The sequence below is a fragment of the Mustelus asterias genome (assembly GCF_964213995.1).
Source record: "Mustelus asterias chromosome 26 unlocalized genomic scaffold, sMusAst1.hap1.1 SUPER_26_unloc_4, whole genome shotgun sequence".
In the NCBI taxonomy this organism is placed as follows: domain Eukaryota; kingdom Metazoa; phylum Chordata; class Chondrichthyes; order Carcharhiniformes; family Triakidae; genus Mustelus; species Mustelus asterias.
Genome location: NW_027590109.1, coordinates 778,957 through 796,154, shown reverse-complemented (window position 1 = coordinate 796,154; position 17,198 = coordinate 778,957). Strand labels below are relative to the sequence as shown.

At 46.1% G+C, this 17,198-nt stretch overlaps 1 long non-coding RNA gene across 1 annotated transcript; it reads right to left on the bottom strand.

The window, feature by feature from the left end:
* Window positions 1–1,055: 1,055 nt before the first annotated feature.
* LOC144482156 (uncharacterized) lies at window positions 1,056–6,709 on the bottom strand. The gene is made up of 3 exons (XR_013495880.1): window positions 6,543–6,709; window positions 6,374–6,439; window positions 1,056–1,170 (listed from the first exon to the last, which is right to left on the bottom strand). It is a non-coding gene; the product is annotated as an uncharacterized LOC144482156 (long non-coding RNA).
* Between the last annotated feature and the right edge of the window lie 10,489 nt (window positions 6,710–17,198).

Here is a 17,198-nt window from a genome sequence, read left to right as displayed (position 1 = left end):
TTCACTGCTATTCAGAAACAACCAGCAGTTTGGCATCAAGCCCAGATATTCTCTTTTCCTCAGATTTCTGCTTCAGATCAATGTTCAATTGTGTCAACATGAGCAGTTAGTCTTATTTATCAAATATTTTCTGACGGCAAATTCTGTTCCATGAAATGGTAAAGTTCAATATTTATCATTTCATCACCCCCCCCCCCCCCCCCCCCCCCCCCCCCCCCCTCCGGACCAAGCGTTTAGCTCTACATGGGGTAAATCGGAGCGAGCAACCTACACGCTTATCAGCCTGATGTATATTGTCTGGTGGATGATGCAAGGGAAAATATAAGATATTCTTTTTGATCACTGGGAAAAGGGAGAGACGACTAGATATTCACAAATCACATTCTACAGTAAATAGATTGTGCTGCAGTTTATTGAGAAATTGAGTCTAACAGTGGATTTGTGAATCCGGTGGGCATTATCATTCTAGACTAATACGATTCCTCACACAAGGTCACTGTGAGACAGTGTTGTTGTATAAGTGGAAATGAGAAAGTCTGGATTTGGAATTGTCTTCAATGTAATGATTAAAACTGAAGTGGTTAAAAGATGTGGTTCAGTTTGAAGATATGTTACAAACGAGCTTCCCTGAGAATTAGTCCGACACACATTAATCTGAACGATCCGCATTCATGAGGTGAACGACATTGAACAAGCTCGGAGCAATAGTAGAGTATTAGGTGTACAGTAAATTTGCCAATGAAAATAATAGGATGATTAACGCCGTAGAAAACAATCATATGAAAAAATATGCATATGAGTGAGTGTAGTGAGAACACATGGGCAAACAGTGTTCCATTCAGGTAAATGTGTCTCAAATGTTGTTGTCGAGGCAATGTTGAATAGGGGCATCATTTATCGGGAATAATACAGAGACAGAGTGGGAGGGGAAAAGAGCTTGGTGTTACTGGGGGCAGCACAGTGGTTAGCAATTCTGTTTCTCAGCGCCAGGGACCCGGGTTCAATTCTGGTGCTCAGATGACTCTTTGTGGAATCTGCAGTTCTCCCCGTATCTGTGTGGGCTTCCTCCGGGTACTTCAGTTTCCTCCCACAGTCCAAAGGTGTGCAGGCTTGGTTGATTGGCCATGGACTAATGTTTGCATACATCGGGCAGTTGTTTTACTTTGCATTCTGTAAAAACATATGTTCCTTTTCGATCTGGCTTCCCGAGTCTTTACATTAAGCCAACATTTATTGTCCATCCCTAATTCCCGTGAAAATGTGCTTGTCAGCTGCCTTCTGGAGCCGCTGCAGTCCACGTGGTGCAGTTACACCCACAATACTGATCCGGAGAGAGTTCCAGGGTTCTGATCCAGTGACAATGATAGGTTTAAGGTACGGGATCAGAGGAGAGCTGGCTGGATGGATACGGAACTGGCTGGGCCAGAGAAGACAGGGGGTAGCAGTAGAGGGGTGCTTTTTTGAATGGAAGTCTGGGACTAGCGATATTCCACAGGGATCAGATTTGGGACCTTTGTTATTCATAGTATATATCAATGATTTGGAGGATAATGTAGCTGGCCTGATTAGTAAGTTCACAGAGGACACAAAAATTGGTGGAGTTGAGGATAGTGAAGAGGATTTTCAGACGATACAGCAAAATATAGTCCTGTTGGGAGACTTGGGTGGAGAAATGGCAGATGGAGTTTAATCCGGATAAGTAATAGATAATGCATTTTGGAAGGTCCAATGCATGCCGGAATTATACAGTAAATGGTAGAACCTTTGGAATACTGACAGGCAGAGAGATCTAGGTTTACATGTCCACCGATCACTAAAGGTGGCAAAGCAGAGGAATAAGATAGTCAATAAAGCGTATTGCATGCTCGTCTTTATTTTTCGGGACATTGAGCATAAAAATTGACAGGTTATGCTGTAGCTGTACAGAAACTTAGGCCTCATTTAGAATATTGTGTACAATTCTGGTTGCCACACTACCAGAAGGATGTGGATGCTTTGGAGAGGGTACAGAAGAGGTTGACCAGGATGTCGACTGGTCAGGAGGGTTTTAGTTATGAGGAGAGGTTGGCTAAACTGGTTTCTCCTCACTGGAACGACGGAGGTTGAGCGGTGGCCTGATCGAGGTTTACAAGATTATGAGTGGCATGGACAGAGTACATAGTCAGATGCTCTTTCCTAGGGTAGAAATATCAAGTACGAGGGGACATAGTTTTAAGGTGCGTGGGGAGAAGCTTAGAGCAGATGTGCAGACAAGTTTTTTACACAGAGGGTGGTGAATGTCTGGGACGTGCTGTCTGGGGAGGTGGTGGGAACAGGTACAATAGCAGCATTTAAGGGGTAACTAGATGAATACATGAATTGGATGAGAATGGAAGGATACGGACTCCCTATGTGCATACGGTTTCAGTTTAAGCAGGCATCATGATTGACGCAGGCTTGGAGAGCCAAAGATGCCTGTTCCTGTGCTGGACTTTACTTTGTTCTTTGTTTTTGAACGGACAGAGATATTTCCAAGTCGGGATGGTGAGTGACTTGCAGGAAAACATAGTGGTGTGCCCCTGTGACTGCTGCCCTTGATCTTCTGGATGGCAGCAGCCATGAGTTTGGAAAGTGCTATCTCAGCAGCCTTGCTGTGTTCGGCAGTGCATCTTGTAGATGGTAAACACTGCTGCCATTTTTCGTCGGTGGTGGAGGGGATAATTTTTGTGGGTGGGTATTAATCAAATAGTCTATTTTAAACTGGTATGTGAGGAATTCCATGCGTGTCGTTGAGCTGCACTTACCTAGGTGAGGGCAGAGAATTCCATCACACTTCTGACTTGTGCCTTGTGGATGGTGGAAAGTTTTCGGGGAGTAAGAGATGACTTTCACACTGTAGAAATCTTAGCAGTTGACCTGTTCTTGTAGTCACACTATTTATATATCGAGTCCAGTTCAGTTTCTGGTTAATGGTAACCCTCAGGTTGTTGATAGTGGGGGATACAGCAAACAGTGATGCCATCGATTGTCAAGGGGTGATGGTTGAATCCACTCTTGTTGGAGATAGTTATAGCTTGGTACGTGTGTGGTGTGAAATTTTCATGCAACCTTGTCAGATCAAACCTAGATTTTGCTGCATTTGGACCTGAACTGCTTCAGTATCTGAGGAGTCATGAATGTTATGGAACATTGTACAGTCATCAGTGGACTGGGTTTGGCTTAATGAGCCATCTGGATTTTGCTACTCACTAATTTGATATGTTTACAGTGGGAATGATTTCTCAGGTGCAGCGAACCCTTTACATCTGGCTCAAGGCCCGACTCTTTACTGTGAACCCAGAACACAAGAACTAGGGGCAGGAATAGGCCATCTGGCCCCTCGAGCCTGCTCCGCCATTCAATAAGATCATGGTTGATCTTTTCGTGGACTCAGCTCCACTTACCCAACTGCTCATCATAACCCTTAATTCCTTCACTGTTCAAAAATGTATCTATCCTTGCCTTAAAAACATTCAATGTGGTAGCCTCAACTGCTTCATTCGGCAGGGAATTCCACAGAATCACAACCCTTTGGTTGAAGAAGTTGCTCCTCAACTCAGTCCTAAATCTGCTCCCTCTTATTTTGAGGCCATGCCCCTGAGTTCTAGTTTCACCTGCCAGTGGAAGCAACTTCCCTGCTTCTATCTTATCTATTTCCTTCATAATATTATATGTTTCTATAAGATCTCCCCTCAATCTTCTGAATTCCAATAAGTATCTTCACAGTCCACTCAGTCTCTCCTCAAAAGCCAACCCCCTCAACTCCGGAATCAACCGAGTGAATCTCCTCTGCACCCCCTCCAGTGCCAGTATATCCTTTCTCAAGTAAGGAAATCAAATCTGTGCACAGTACATGAGAACATAAGAAATAGGAGGAGGAGTAGGCCATCTAGCCCCTTGAGCCTGCCCCGCCATTCAATAAGATCATGGCTGATCTGAAGTGGAACAGTTCCACTTACCCGCCTGATCCCCGTAACCCCTAATTCCCTTACCGATCAGGAATCCATCTATCCGCGCTTTAAACATATTCAACGAGGTAGCCTCCACCACTTCAGTGGGCAGAGAATTCCAGAGATTCACCACCCTCAGAGAAGAAGTTCCTCCTCAACTCTGTCCGAAACTGACCCCCCTTTATTTTGAGGCTGTGCCCTCTAGTTCTAGCTTCCTTTCTAAGTGGAAAGAATCTCTCCATCTCTACCCTATCCAGCCCCTTCATTATCTTATAGGTCTCTATAAGATCCCCCCTCAGCCTTCTAAATTCCAACGAGTACAAACCCAATCTGCTCAGTCTCTCCTCATAATCAACACCCCTCATCTCTGGTATCATCCTGGTGAACCTTCTCTGCACTCCCTCCAAGGCCAATATATCCTTCCGCAAGTAATGGGACCAATACTGCACACAGTATTCCAGCTGCGACCTCACCAATGCCCTGTACAGATGCAGCAAGACATCTCTGCTTTTATATTCTATCCACCTTGCGATATAGGCCAACATCCCATTTGCCTTCTTGATCACCTGTTGCACCTGCAGACTGGGTTTTTGTGTCTCATGCACAAGGACCCCCAGGTCACTCTGCACAGCAGCATGTTGTAATTTTTTTCCATTTAGATAATAATCCAATTTGCTCTTATTTCCTCCAAAGTGAATAACCTCACATTTGTCAACGTTATACTCCATCTGCCAGATCCTCGCCCACTCACTCAGCCTGTCCAAATCTCTCTGCAAACCTTCTCTGCCCTCCACACGATTCACTTTTCCACTTATCTTTGTGTCGTCTGCAAACTTTGTTACCCTACACTCAGTCCCCTCCTCCAGATCATCTATATAAATGGCAAATAGTTGAGGCCCCAGTACCGATCCCTGTGGCACGCCACTAGTTACCATCTGCCAACCAGAAAAGCACCCATTTATTCCGACTCTCTGCTTCCTGTCGGATAGCCAATCCCCAATCCACGCTAACACCCTACCCCCAACTCTGTGTGACCCAATCTTCTTCAGCAACCTTTTGTGAGGCACCTTATCAAACGCCTTTTAGAAATCCAAAAACACCGCATCCACCGGTTCCCCTCCGTCAACCACATTAGTCACATCTTCATAAAAATCCAACAAGTTCATCAAGCACGACTTTCCCCTCATGAATCCATGCTGCGTCTGCTTAATCGAACCATTCTTATCCAGATGGCCTGCTATTTCTTCTTTAATGATGGATTCCAGCATTTTCCCAACTACAGACGTTAAGCTAACCGGCCTGTAGTTACCCGCCTTTTGTCTATTTCCTTTTTTAAACAGCAGCGTAACATTAGCAGTTTTCCAATCCGCCGGCACTACCCCAGAATCCAACGAATTTTGATAAATAACCACTAACGCATCCGCTATTACCTCTGACATTTCTTTCAGTACCCTGGGATGCATTCCATCCGGGCCCGGGGACTTGCCCACCTTCAGTCCCGTTAGTCTACCAAGCACTGCCTCCCTGGTAACAGTACTCCAGGTGTGGCCTCACCAGCACCCTATACAGCTGCAACATAACCTCGCTGTTTTTAAACTCCATCCGTCTATCAGTGAAGGACAAAATTCCATTTGTCTTCTTAATTCCCTGCTGCACTTACAAACAAACTCGTGATTCTTGCACAATGACACCCAGGTCCCTCTGCACAGCAGCATGCTGCAATTTTTTACTCTTTAAATAATAGTCCATTTTGCTGTTACTCATACCAAAATGGATGACCTCATATTTACCAACATTGTACTCCATCTGCCAGACCCTCGTCCACTCACAGACTATCTATATCCCTTTCTAGACTTTCAGTGTCCTCCGCACACTTTGCTCTGTCACTCATCTTAGTGTCATCTGCGAATTTTGACACACTACACTTGGTCTCCAACTCCAAATCATCTATGTAATTCGTAAACAATTGCGGTCCCAACACTCTTCCCTGAGGCACACCGCTAGTCACTGGTCACCAACCAGAAAAACACCCATTTACACCAACTCTTTGCTTTCTGTTAGTTAGAAAACCCAGGCACGCAGGAGCTCTGTACTGAGATTCACATGGTACCGGATTTCAGCCAGGTGTGTATAAGACTTCAGAATTAATAGCAATTAACAGCTGGGTTAGGTGAAAAGATGCAATGGTCACACATTTTTGGGATAAAAAACGACAGATCATCTGAATTGTAATTTGAAGCTATGTCTGGTCGAGCATTAATGACAAAACCGAATCATGCTCTACCCAATTTCCAGAGTCTTGAATTTTCAGTATCCCAGATTTTCACAATCTCTTAAAAAGGCTCCAATCAGTCATTCATATTCTCAGAAGTGAAATAGTTTATAATCTCCATTTCCTCTCTTACCTTTCAGGTTAGTGGGTAATTCAGATAAACCATGTGCGATGTTGATATAATCAAACGAATCAGCACCTGTTTAAATAAATGAACTTCCATGAAATCAGCTCAGTGTAATATTACAGTGATATCGACAGTGTTTAAATGGGAAATTGAATTCACTGTGATTTTACCGTACCAAGCTCCTGTGTTTCTTTCAGTATTTTATCCAGCTTTGGGACTCCGTGACGCATTCTCACAAAGGATTCCCACATCACCCTTCGAGCCTGAGATCCTTTTTCCATCACCAGATTGAGGAGAAGTTTGGAACTGTCCGCCCGGTTTCCCTTATCCACGAGCTCAGTGACTTTCTACGAAGAATAGTGATGAAGAATAATGAGACGCAGAGTGAAAGATAAACACTGAGAATGAGAAGGAAAGGATCTGCTCAGTGATGGGATTTCCCAGTTGTTTTCAGCTCAGAAATCAATCATTGGACCAGGTCCTGATCCATAATAAACACGGACTGAAAATTCTCTTGAAATCTCGTTCCAATCATTAACAATAAACAAATGTGAATCAACTGAAAAAGAAATCAAAAACAAATTTCAACTAGTGTGAGGAATCGCTGAGAATCTGCAATATTTTCATGTGATTAGTTGTCGGTCCTTCAGTGTCCAACATGATGGGGCGGCACGGTAGCACAGTGGTTAGCACTGCTGCTTCACAGCTCCAGGGACCTGGATTCGGTTCTCGGCTCGGGTCACTGCCTGTGTGGAGTTTGCACATTCTTCCGGTGTCTGCGTGGGTTTCCTCCGGGTGCTCCGGTTTCCTCCCACAGTCTAAAGATGTGCGGGTTAGGTTGATTGGCTATGCTAAAATTGCCCCTTAGTGTCCTGAGATGCGTAGGTTAAAGGGATTAGCAGGTAAATGTTTAGGGATATGGGGGGGGGGGGGGCTGGGTGGGACTGTGGTCAGTGCAGACTCGATGGGCCAGATGGCCTCTTTCTGCACTGTGGGGTTTCTCTGATTCTATGACATTCGATGACTGATTGACAACATGATGCACTTTTTCCACACAAATCCTGATGAGATGTGGCTATGTTTTTTTCTCCCCGAAAGGGTAGTGCGTCTTTGAAACGCTCTTTCTGAAACGGCGGAAGGAACGGAGAGGTGGATGGCGTCTTGGTCAGCAAGAAGTTATGGGTATCGTGGATCGGCAGTCTGCAGATTGGAGGCTACAATCAAATCAGACATGATGTTATTAAAGAGCGGGGCAGACTCGAGGGGCTGAACGGCCTACTCCTCGCCGCACAGTGGTTACCTTTGCTGTCTCACAGGTTTGATCCCGGCCTTGGGTGACTGGCTGTGTGGAGTTGGCACATTCTTCCCATGTCTGTGTGGGTTTCCTGCAGGTGCAACTGTTTCCATTGTCTAAAGATGGGCCTGGGTGAGTTGCTCTTTCAAAGAGTTGGTGCACAATGATGGGCCTCCTTATGGACTGTAGTGAATACTGCTCTCCATGTGTAAGAAAACTGAATAGCAGCGAATCAGAACTCAAATGGCAGGGAAATAATGAGTCTGATCCTTAAGTTATTTAAACTAGAAAGGTTGGGGAATCGAAATGAGGGGACTGAGAGCGAGGAGGTTAGCTCGCAAATGGATAAGGAATGTAAACAGGGTAAGAGGGAGGTTAGACGAGTGATGGAGAAGGGAAGTGCTCAGGCTGAAGGTCTGAGATGTGTCTATTTTAATGCCAGGAGTGTAGTGAATAAAGTGGATGAGCTTAGAGCGTGGATTGCTGCTTCGAATTGTGATGTGGTGGCCATTACGGAGACTTGGATGTCTCAGGGACAGGACTGGGTGCTTCAGGTGCCGGGTTTTAGATGTTTCAGGAAGGACAGGGAGGGAGGCAAGAGAGGGGGGGGGGGAGTGGCACTGTTGATCAGGGATAGTGTCACGGCTGTAGAGAAGGTGGACGCCGTGGAGGGATTGACTACGGAGTCTCTGTGGGTGGAGGTTAGGAACAGGAAGGGGTCCGTAACGTTGCTGGGTGTTTTCTATAGGCCGCCCAATAGTAACAGAGATGTTGAGGAGCAGATGGGGAAACAGATCCTGGAGAGATGTAGGAATAACAGAGTTGTCGTGATGGGAGATTTTAATTTCCCAAACATAGATTGGAATATCCCTAGGGCTAGGGGTTTGGATGGAGAGGAGTTTGTTAGGTGTGTCCAGGAGTGTTTCCTGACACAGTATGTGGATAAGCCTACTAGAGGAGAGGCTGTACTTGATCTGGTGCTGGCTAATGAACCTGGACAGGTGGAGGATCTCTCGGTGGGTGAGCATCGTGGGGATAGCGATCATAATTCTATCTCCTTCACGATAGCATTGGAAAGAGATAGGATCAGGCAGGCTAGGAAAGTGTTTCTCTGGAGTAAAGGGAAATACAGTGTCATCAGGGAGGAAATTAGACGGGTAAATTGGAAGGAGGCATTCTTGGGGAAAAGTACCGAAGGCAAGTGGAGGATTTTCAAGGAATGTCTGTCTGGAGCTCTGCATGACAACGTTCCGATGAGACAGGGGGGTGTTGTTAGGGTACGGGAACCGTGGTGCACGAAGGTTGTGATGAACCTGGTGAATAAGAAAAGAGAGGCGTACAGAAGGTTCAGAGAGCTAGGAGGTGTTAAGGATTTAGAGGAGTATACGGGATGTAGGAAGGAGCTTAAGAAGGAAATTAGGAGAGCGAGAAGGGGTCATGAGAAGGCCTTGGCGGGTAAGATTAAGGAGAATCCCAAGGCTTTCTACAAATATGTCAAGAGTAAAAGGATGAGATGTGAAGGCATAGGACCCTTAAAAGGTGAAGGGGGAAAAGTTTGTGCGGAACCGTTAGAAATGGCGGAGCTGCTTAATGAATACTTTACCTCGGTATTCACGGTGGAAAGGGATCTGGGTGGTTGTACTGCTGGTTTGCGGTGGACAGAAAGGATCGAGCATGTGGACATAAAGAAAGAGGATGTGTTGGAACTATTGAATGGCATCAAGGTTGGTAAGTCGCCGGGACCGGATGGGATGTACCCCAGGTTACTGTGGGAGGCGAGGGAGGAGATTGCGGAGCCTTTGGCGATGATCTTTGCATCGTCGATGGAGACGGGAGAGGTTCCGGAGGATTGGAGGATTGCAGATGTGGTCCCTATATTCAAGAAAGGGAACAGGGACAGCCCGGGAAATTACCGACCGGTGAGTCTAACCTCAGTGGTTGGTAAGTTGATGGAGAGGATCCTGAGAGACAGGATTTATGATCATCTAGAGAAGTTTAGTATGATCAAAAGTAGTCAGCACGGCTTTGTCAAGGGCAGGTCGTGCCTTACGAGCCTGGTTGAGTTCTTTGAAAATGTGACCAAACACATTGACGAAGGAAGAGCGGTGGATGTGGTCTATATGGACTTCAGCAAGGCGTTCGATAAGGTCCCCCATGCAAGACTTCTTGAGAAAGTGAGAGGGCATGGGATCCAAGGGGCTGTTGCCTTGTGGATCCAGAACTGGCTTGCCTGCAGAAGGCAGAGAGTGGGTGTGGAGGGGTCTTTCTCTGCATGGAGGTCAGTGACCAGTGGAGTGCCCCAGGGATCTGTTCTGGGACCCTTGCTGTTTGTCATTTTCATAAATGACCTGGATGAGGAAGTGGAGGGATGGGTTGGTAAGTTTGCTGACGACACCAAGGTAGGTGGTGTTGTGGATAGTTTGGAGGGATGTCAGAAGTTGCAGCGAGACATAGATAGAATGCAAGACTGGGCGGAGAAGTGGCAGATGGACTTCAACCCGGATAAGTGTGTGGTGATCCATTTTGGCAGATCCAATGGGATGAAGCAGCAATATAATATGAAGGGTACCATTCTTAGCAGTGTAGAGGATCAGAAGGACCTTGGGGTCCGGGTCCATAGGACTCTTAAATCGGCCTCGCAGGTGGAGGATGCGGTCAAGAAGGCGTACGGCGTACTGGCCTTCATTAATCGAGGGATTGAGTTTAGGAGTCGGGAGATAATGCTGCAGCTTTATAGGACCCTGGTTAGACCCCACTTGGAGTACTGCGCGCAGTTCTGGTCACCTCATTACAGGAAATATGTTGAAGCCATTGAAAGGGTGCAGAGGAGATTTACAAGGATGTTGCCTGGATTGGGGGGCATGCCTTATGAGGATAGGTTGAGGGAGCTTGGTCTCTTCTCCCTGGAGAGACGAAGGATGAGAGGTGACCTGATAGAGGTTTACAAGATGTTGAGAGGTCTGGATAGGGTAGACTCTCAGAGGCTATTTCCAAGGGCTGAAATAGTTGCTACGAGAGGACACAGGTTTAAGGTGCTGGGGGGTAGGTACAGAGGAGATGTCAGGGGTAAGTTTTTCACTCAGAGGGTGGTGGGTGAGTGGAATCGGCTGACGTCGGTGGTGGTGGAGGCAAACTCGTTGGGGTCTTTTAAGAGACTTCTGGATGAGTACATGGCATTTAATGGGATTGAGGGCTATAGTAGGCCTAGAGGTGGGGATGTGATCGGCGCAACTTGTGGGCCGAAGGGCCTGTTTGTGCTGTGGCTTTCTATGTTCTATGTTCTAAATGGAAGCAAAGTTAAAATTAAATTTGACTGACAAATTGCCATTGACAAATCCAAATACCAACTGCTAATTTAGGTCAGGAGAATGAGCCTTTGACAATGGTGAAAAATCTAATGTAATCTTTAGCGCTCAGTAACTCAAATTCCAGAAACAAAACATTTTTCGTTTTCAAATTACTAGTATGAAATCTGGGTGAAGAGGAGAGGGGAGTGAGATAGGATTTGAGAGATAGTAACACAGTTACAAGTGGGGTGTGGAGGAGGGGCTGCGCAAGATGTCAGAGTCATGCGAATGGAGAATTTCAGACTGGAGTTTACAGGAATGGTTCAAACTCATTGACTCTTAAACTAGAAGAATGGGAATTTTAAATTGAAGACATCTGAGGACTGTGAGCACAAAGTGATATCTGGAGTCTGACGGGGAACACAGTAAAGGCAGCAGAATCTGAGCAGCTGAAGATAAAGGGCAATGTGGGAGGCCCAACAGGAGAACATTGGAACAGACAAATCTGGGGGTAACAAAAATATAGATTTGGATTCAGCAGGAGCTGTGCTGAGGTGGGAGGAGAAATTTGCAGTGTTACATTCAGAGAATAAGGATATTTCTGCACTAACAATTATGCAGGAAATGGAGTTCAGCTTGATTCTGAACACTGAAGTCACAGATAGTCTGGCCAGGTCTCAGTCAGCGACTGGGAATGGAATACAATCATGTGGTGAGGAGATGGAGTTTGTGTTGGGGGTAGCAGACAATGGAGTTATTTTTTCAATGTTTAAGAGAGGGAGTAAATTACTTTCCCAGAGCACAGGGGCAGAAAATCACAAAGTGAATGAATTCAATGATGTTATATTCCCCCGTGAAGACTGACTTTCCACAATGAAAAAAATAGGGAAAGCATTCTTTTTAACACTATTCCAGCTTCTATTCTGTAAGATTCTGAGACTACAAGGGTCTACAATTGATACGAGTCAGTGTCAGTTGCAGTAAACTAAGCGTTGTGGTGGATTATGAGGACAATATTGAATCAAAGTGAGATAATCCAGCTCATTCCTAAAATCATTGCTGAGACCACATTTAGAATATTGTATCCAGTTGTGATTCCCTCAGTGCAACAAAATTATTGCAGCTTCTGAAAACAACTGGAATGGTTGAGATGATTGTGTGGTTGGACGAGGACCCATTGTGGAAAGTGGATCTATCTTCACTGAAAACAAGTGTCAGAGGCAATATGAATACGGATTTCCATTGACTCCAGTTTTGCCGGAAGGTTTTTGATGCTAATTGAGTTAAAATGCTGTCTTGATGTGAATGACAGACCCTTTCACCTCTCCCCTGTAATTCTTTTAGCCATGTCTAAACCAAAGGAGCTCTGCAGCAGAGTGGTCCTGGCAGAACGCAAACTAAGTATCTGTGAGCAGGTTATTGCTGAGCAAGTCCCACTGCAAGAACTGTTGATGATCCCTTCCATCATTTTGATGACTGTGAATAGATTAATAGAATGGTAATTCCTGGAGTGGGTTTGTCCTGTTTATCATGGACAGGCTGTTGCTGGCAATATTTCCATATTGTCGGGTAGATGCCAGTGTTGTAGCTGCACTGAACAGCTTGGCTCACAGTGCAGCCTGTGCTGGAGCACAAAGCTTCAGTATCACAGCCAGGATGTTGTCAGTGTTCCTGCACACCAAGCACTAAGTTATTCCTTTAGATCATGTGGAGGGAATTGAATTGTTTTTTCTGTGATGATGGGGATCCCATGAAGAGGCTGAAATGAATAACTCAGTAACATGTCTGACTGAATATTATTGCGAATGCTTCAGCCGTGTCTTTTGCACTCATGAGCTGGACTCTGATGTTTTTGATGTGGAACTTTGCGAAATCCCCTCCACATGTTTGCTGTTTAATTATCCAACATGATATGCCCGGCATGGCAGGATAGAAAAGCTTTATGCTGTGTCAGTTGTGGCTCAACTTGCCTGTCTATCTATAGCATGGTGAAGGGTTGTAGATGCACCAGGTTAGCACATCATTTTTATGTATCCCTGCTGCTGTTCCTGCAATGCTCTCTGTAGTAATTCAGAAAAAGACAGTTTCCTCTCACCAGAAACCCTTCAATGGGACTAACAAGATGAGTTGCATCCGTTGGAGTAAACAAGTCTGTAAACTTGGGACCTGCAATAACAGTGCGGCTTAAAGCAAAAGGTTTTAAACTCCAATCGCTATCTTCCCATTGGGCAAGGCTCCCTTTGCTCAATAAGTGACTTTGTACTCCACAAAGCCCCTGGGCAGATCTATCAACGATCTCCCGTGTCCTTCATAACACTCGCCCCACCCCTCCCCCCACCTACAATCCGTTTCTCCCCTACAACCCCCACCATGAGGAGATACTGTCTGTCACTTAGCGTTTGGACTGCTGTGCATTGAAGGCAGCCCTGGATCAGGCAGTGAAGTGAATTGATAAGGCTGCAGGATAGGCATGTAAAAAGGAAAGATAGGAAAGGTAGGATTCGAGAGCCGTGGATAACCACGGAAATTGAGGATCTGATTAAAATGAAAAGGGAGGCGTACGTTAAGTCCAGGCAACTGAAAACAGATAGAGCTCTGGAGGAATACAGAGAGAGTAGGAAAGAACTCAAACGGGGAGTTAGAAGGGCAAAAAGAGGTCACGAGATGTTCTTGGCAGGCATGATTAAGGAGAAACCGAAGGCATTCTATTCATACGTTAGGAACAAAAGAGTTGTCAGGGAGAAAATCGGACCTCTCAGGGACAAAGAAGGGGAATTATGCTGAGAACCCAAGGGAATAGGGGAGATCCTAAATGAATCATTTGCATCGGTATTCACGAAGGAGAGGGGCGTGTTAACCGGGAGTGTCTCGGAGGGAGGTGTTGACCCATTAGAGAAAATCTCCATTACAAGAGAGGAAGTGTTAGGTTTTTTAGGGAACATTAAAACTGACGAAGCCCCAGGGCCTGATGGCATCTATCCTCAACTGCTCAGGGAGACGAGAGATGAAATTGCTGGGCCTCTGACGGAAATCTTTGTCGCTTCTTTGGACACGGGTGAGGTCCCGAAGGATTGGAGGATAGCGAATGTGGTCCCGTTGTTTAAGAAGGGTAGCAGGGATAACCCAGGAAATTATAGGCCGGTGAGCTTGACGTCCGTGGTAGGGAAGTTGTTGGAGAGGATTCTTAGAGACAGGATGTATGTGCATTTAGAACGGAACAATCTCATTAGTGACAGACAGCATGGTTTTGTAAGAGGGAGGTCGTGCCTTACAAATTTGGTGGAGTTTTTTGAGGAAGTGACAAAAACGGTTGATGAAGGAAGGGCCGTGGATGTCGTCTATATGGATTTCAGTAAGGCATTTGACAAAGTCCCACATGGCAGGTTGGTTAAGAAGGTTAAGGCTCATGGGATACAAGGAGAAGTGGCTAGATGGGTGGAGAACTGCCTTGGCCATAGGAGACAGAGGGTAGTGGTCGAAGGGTCTTTTTCCGGCTGGAGGTCTGTGACCAGTGGTGTTCCGCAGGGCTCTGTACTGGGACCTCTGCAATTTGTGATATATATAAATGATTTGGAAGAAGGTGTAACTGGTGTAATCAGCAAGTTTGCGGATGACACGAAGATGGCTGGACTTGCGGATAGCGAAGAGCATTGTCGGGCAATACAGTAGGATACAGATAGGCTGGAAAATTGGGCGGAGAGGTGGCAGATGGAGCATAATCCAGATCAATGCGAAGTGATGCATTTTGGAAGAAATAATATAGGGAGGAGTTATACAATAAATGGCAGAGTCATCAGGAGTCTAGAAACACAGAGGGACCTAGGTGTGCAAGCCACAAATCCTTGAAGGTGGCAACACAGGTGGAGAAGTTGGTGAAGAAGGCATATGGTATGCTTGCGTTTATAGGACGGGGTATAGAGTATAAAAGCTGGAGTCTGATGATGCAGCTGTATAGAACGCTGGTTAGGCCACATTTGGAGTACTGCTTCCAGTTCTGGTCGCCGCACTACCAGAAGGACGTGGAGGCGTTCGAGAGAGTGCAGAGAAGGTTTACCAGGATGTTGCCCGGTATGGAGGGTCTTAGCTATGAGGAGAGATTGGGTAAACTGGGGTTGTTCTCCCTGGAAAGACGGAGAATGAGGGGAGATCTAATAGAGGTGTACAAGATTATGAAGGGTATAGATAGGCTGAACAGTGGGAAGTTTTTTCCCAGGTCGGAGGTGACGATCACGAGGGGTCACGGGCTCAAGGTGAGAGGGGCGAAGTAGAACTCATATATCAGAGGGACGTTTTTTTACACAGAGGGTGGTGGGGGCCTGGAATGTGCTGCCAAGTAGGGTGATGGAGGCAGGCACGCCGATATCGTTTAAGACTTACCAGGATAGTCACATGAGCAGCCTGGGAATGGAGGGATACAAACGATTGGTCTAGTTGGAACAAGGAGCGGCACAGGCTTGGAGGGCCGAAGGGCCCGTTTCCTGTGCTGTACTGTTCTTTGTTCTCTTTGAATAGGGATCTCTGTTTCGAGGGAGCATCGTAGGTTCACTGATGCGGTCTCCTCCTTTGGTTTTTTTGTAGCCTGGACACCCGCTTCCTCAGCTTTCATCTCAGAGTCCATGCCTTCTTTATCTGGAGAGGCTAATGCGGACTCAGCTTCGCGTTGAGGGCCAACATTTGAAGCGGCTGTCTCCATGGGAAGTGGGACCTGTTCAGAAGTGGACAACCTGCGTCTGAGATGCTCCAGCTGTTTCTTTAAGGCTTTCAGCTGAAGATACAGGCCCCGTTTTCTCCATAACAAGCACAGGGTCCTAGCTCGGACCATTGCTGAAGTTGATTGTGTGAATCAGGTGACCTGTTTCACATGTTCTTTCTGTCCTTGTAGAATCTTGATTTTTCTTCTGATTTTCTCGTTGGGTCCCCACCCTCCCTGCCAGGTTTGGAAACAGTAGTCTCTGTCTTGTATGAAGCTGCCATCCCAGTAACAGTTCCACAGAGGCAACTCCATTTGTTATATGTGGTGCGGTCCTATAGTCAAACAAATATCATGCCAGTTTGCTCTCCATGGTTGCCATCAGTTGTTTTGCTCATGCCATTTCTGAAGGTTTGCACCGCCTGTGCCGCCAATCTGTTTGACGACGGGCTGGTAGGTGCTGGGTCGGGTGATTTGGACACAGAGCCAACATTCTGAAAATCACTGCAGGTAATGGCCATAACACTATTGGAAACCAGGGCTTCTGCTGTCCCATGCGTACAACAGCTTTATCGCAATTTATTGATCGCAGCCTGGGATAAGTCGTGGAACTCATGCATTGTATCTTCAACCATTCGAAGTGTGTATGTACCATGATTAAAAACATGGAACCCATAAAGAGCCCTGCAAAGTCCACATGTACTTGTACCCATGGCCTGCCACATTATTCCTATGGGTGCGGAGAGACTGAGGGAGGAAGCTTTTGATTTTCTTAGCACAATCACACTGCTTATCCAAGTCCGTAGTGACTGAGTCGAGGCCGGGCCAGCAGACGTAACTCCTGTCCAGCATTTTCAGCTCTGATACTCCAAGGTGGCCATTATGTACTTCCACTAATATTAGATGTCATCCTGGGGGCGGAACGACGCTCGAGACCCTCATTGATCCCATCCTCAATACTGCTAGTCTTTCTCAGCAAGGTGAGGTTGCATTTCTTCGCAGGCAATCATTGGAATCCTCCATGTAGGATCAAATGCTGTAGATTGATCTTTCTATGTCCAGGCTCTAATCTGCCTTGCGGAGACTGACAAACTCTCCAAATGATTTAGTGTCATCACGACCTGATGCAATGCTGGTAAAGGAGATAAGCTTGTGGGCAATGTGAGGCGACTCAGTGTATTGGCAATCTGGATTCCAGACTGGTGCTCTGCACGATATTTGTAGGCAGCCAGTAAAAAGGCCCAATGCTGTATCTGGATGGAGACAATAACGGGATGCCTTGTCCTGGTTGAAACGTCCCAATAAGAATTTGTGGTTGGTAATGATTGGGAAACGTCTACCGTAGACATACTGATGGAATTTTTCCACACCAAATACACCACCAACCCTTCTTCCTCAATCTGAGAATACCTTCACTCTACATCCAGAAAGGTCCTGGATGCACGCACGGTGGGCTTCTCCGTCCCATATTTCGAGTGCTGTAAAAGCACCGGCCCAGGCCTGTACAGGGAAACGTTGTGTGTCAGCACAAGTTATTTGTCGGCATCAAAATGGGCCAAT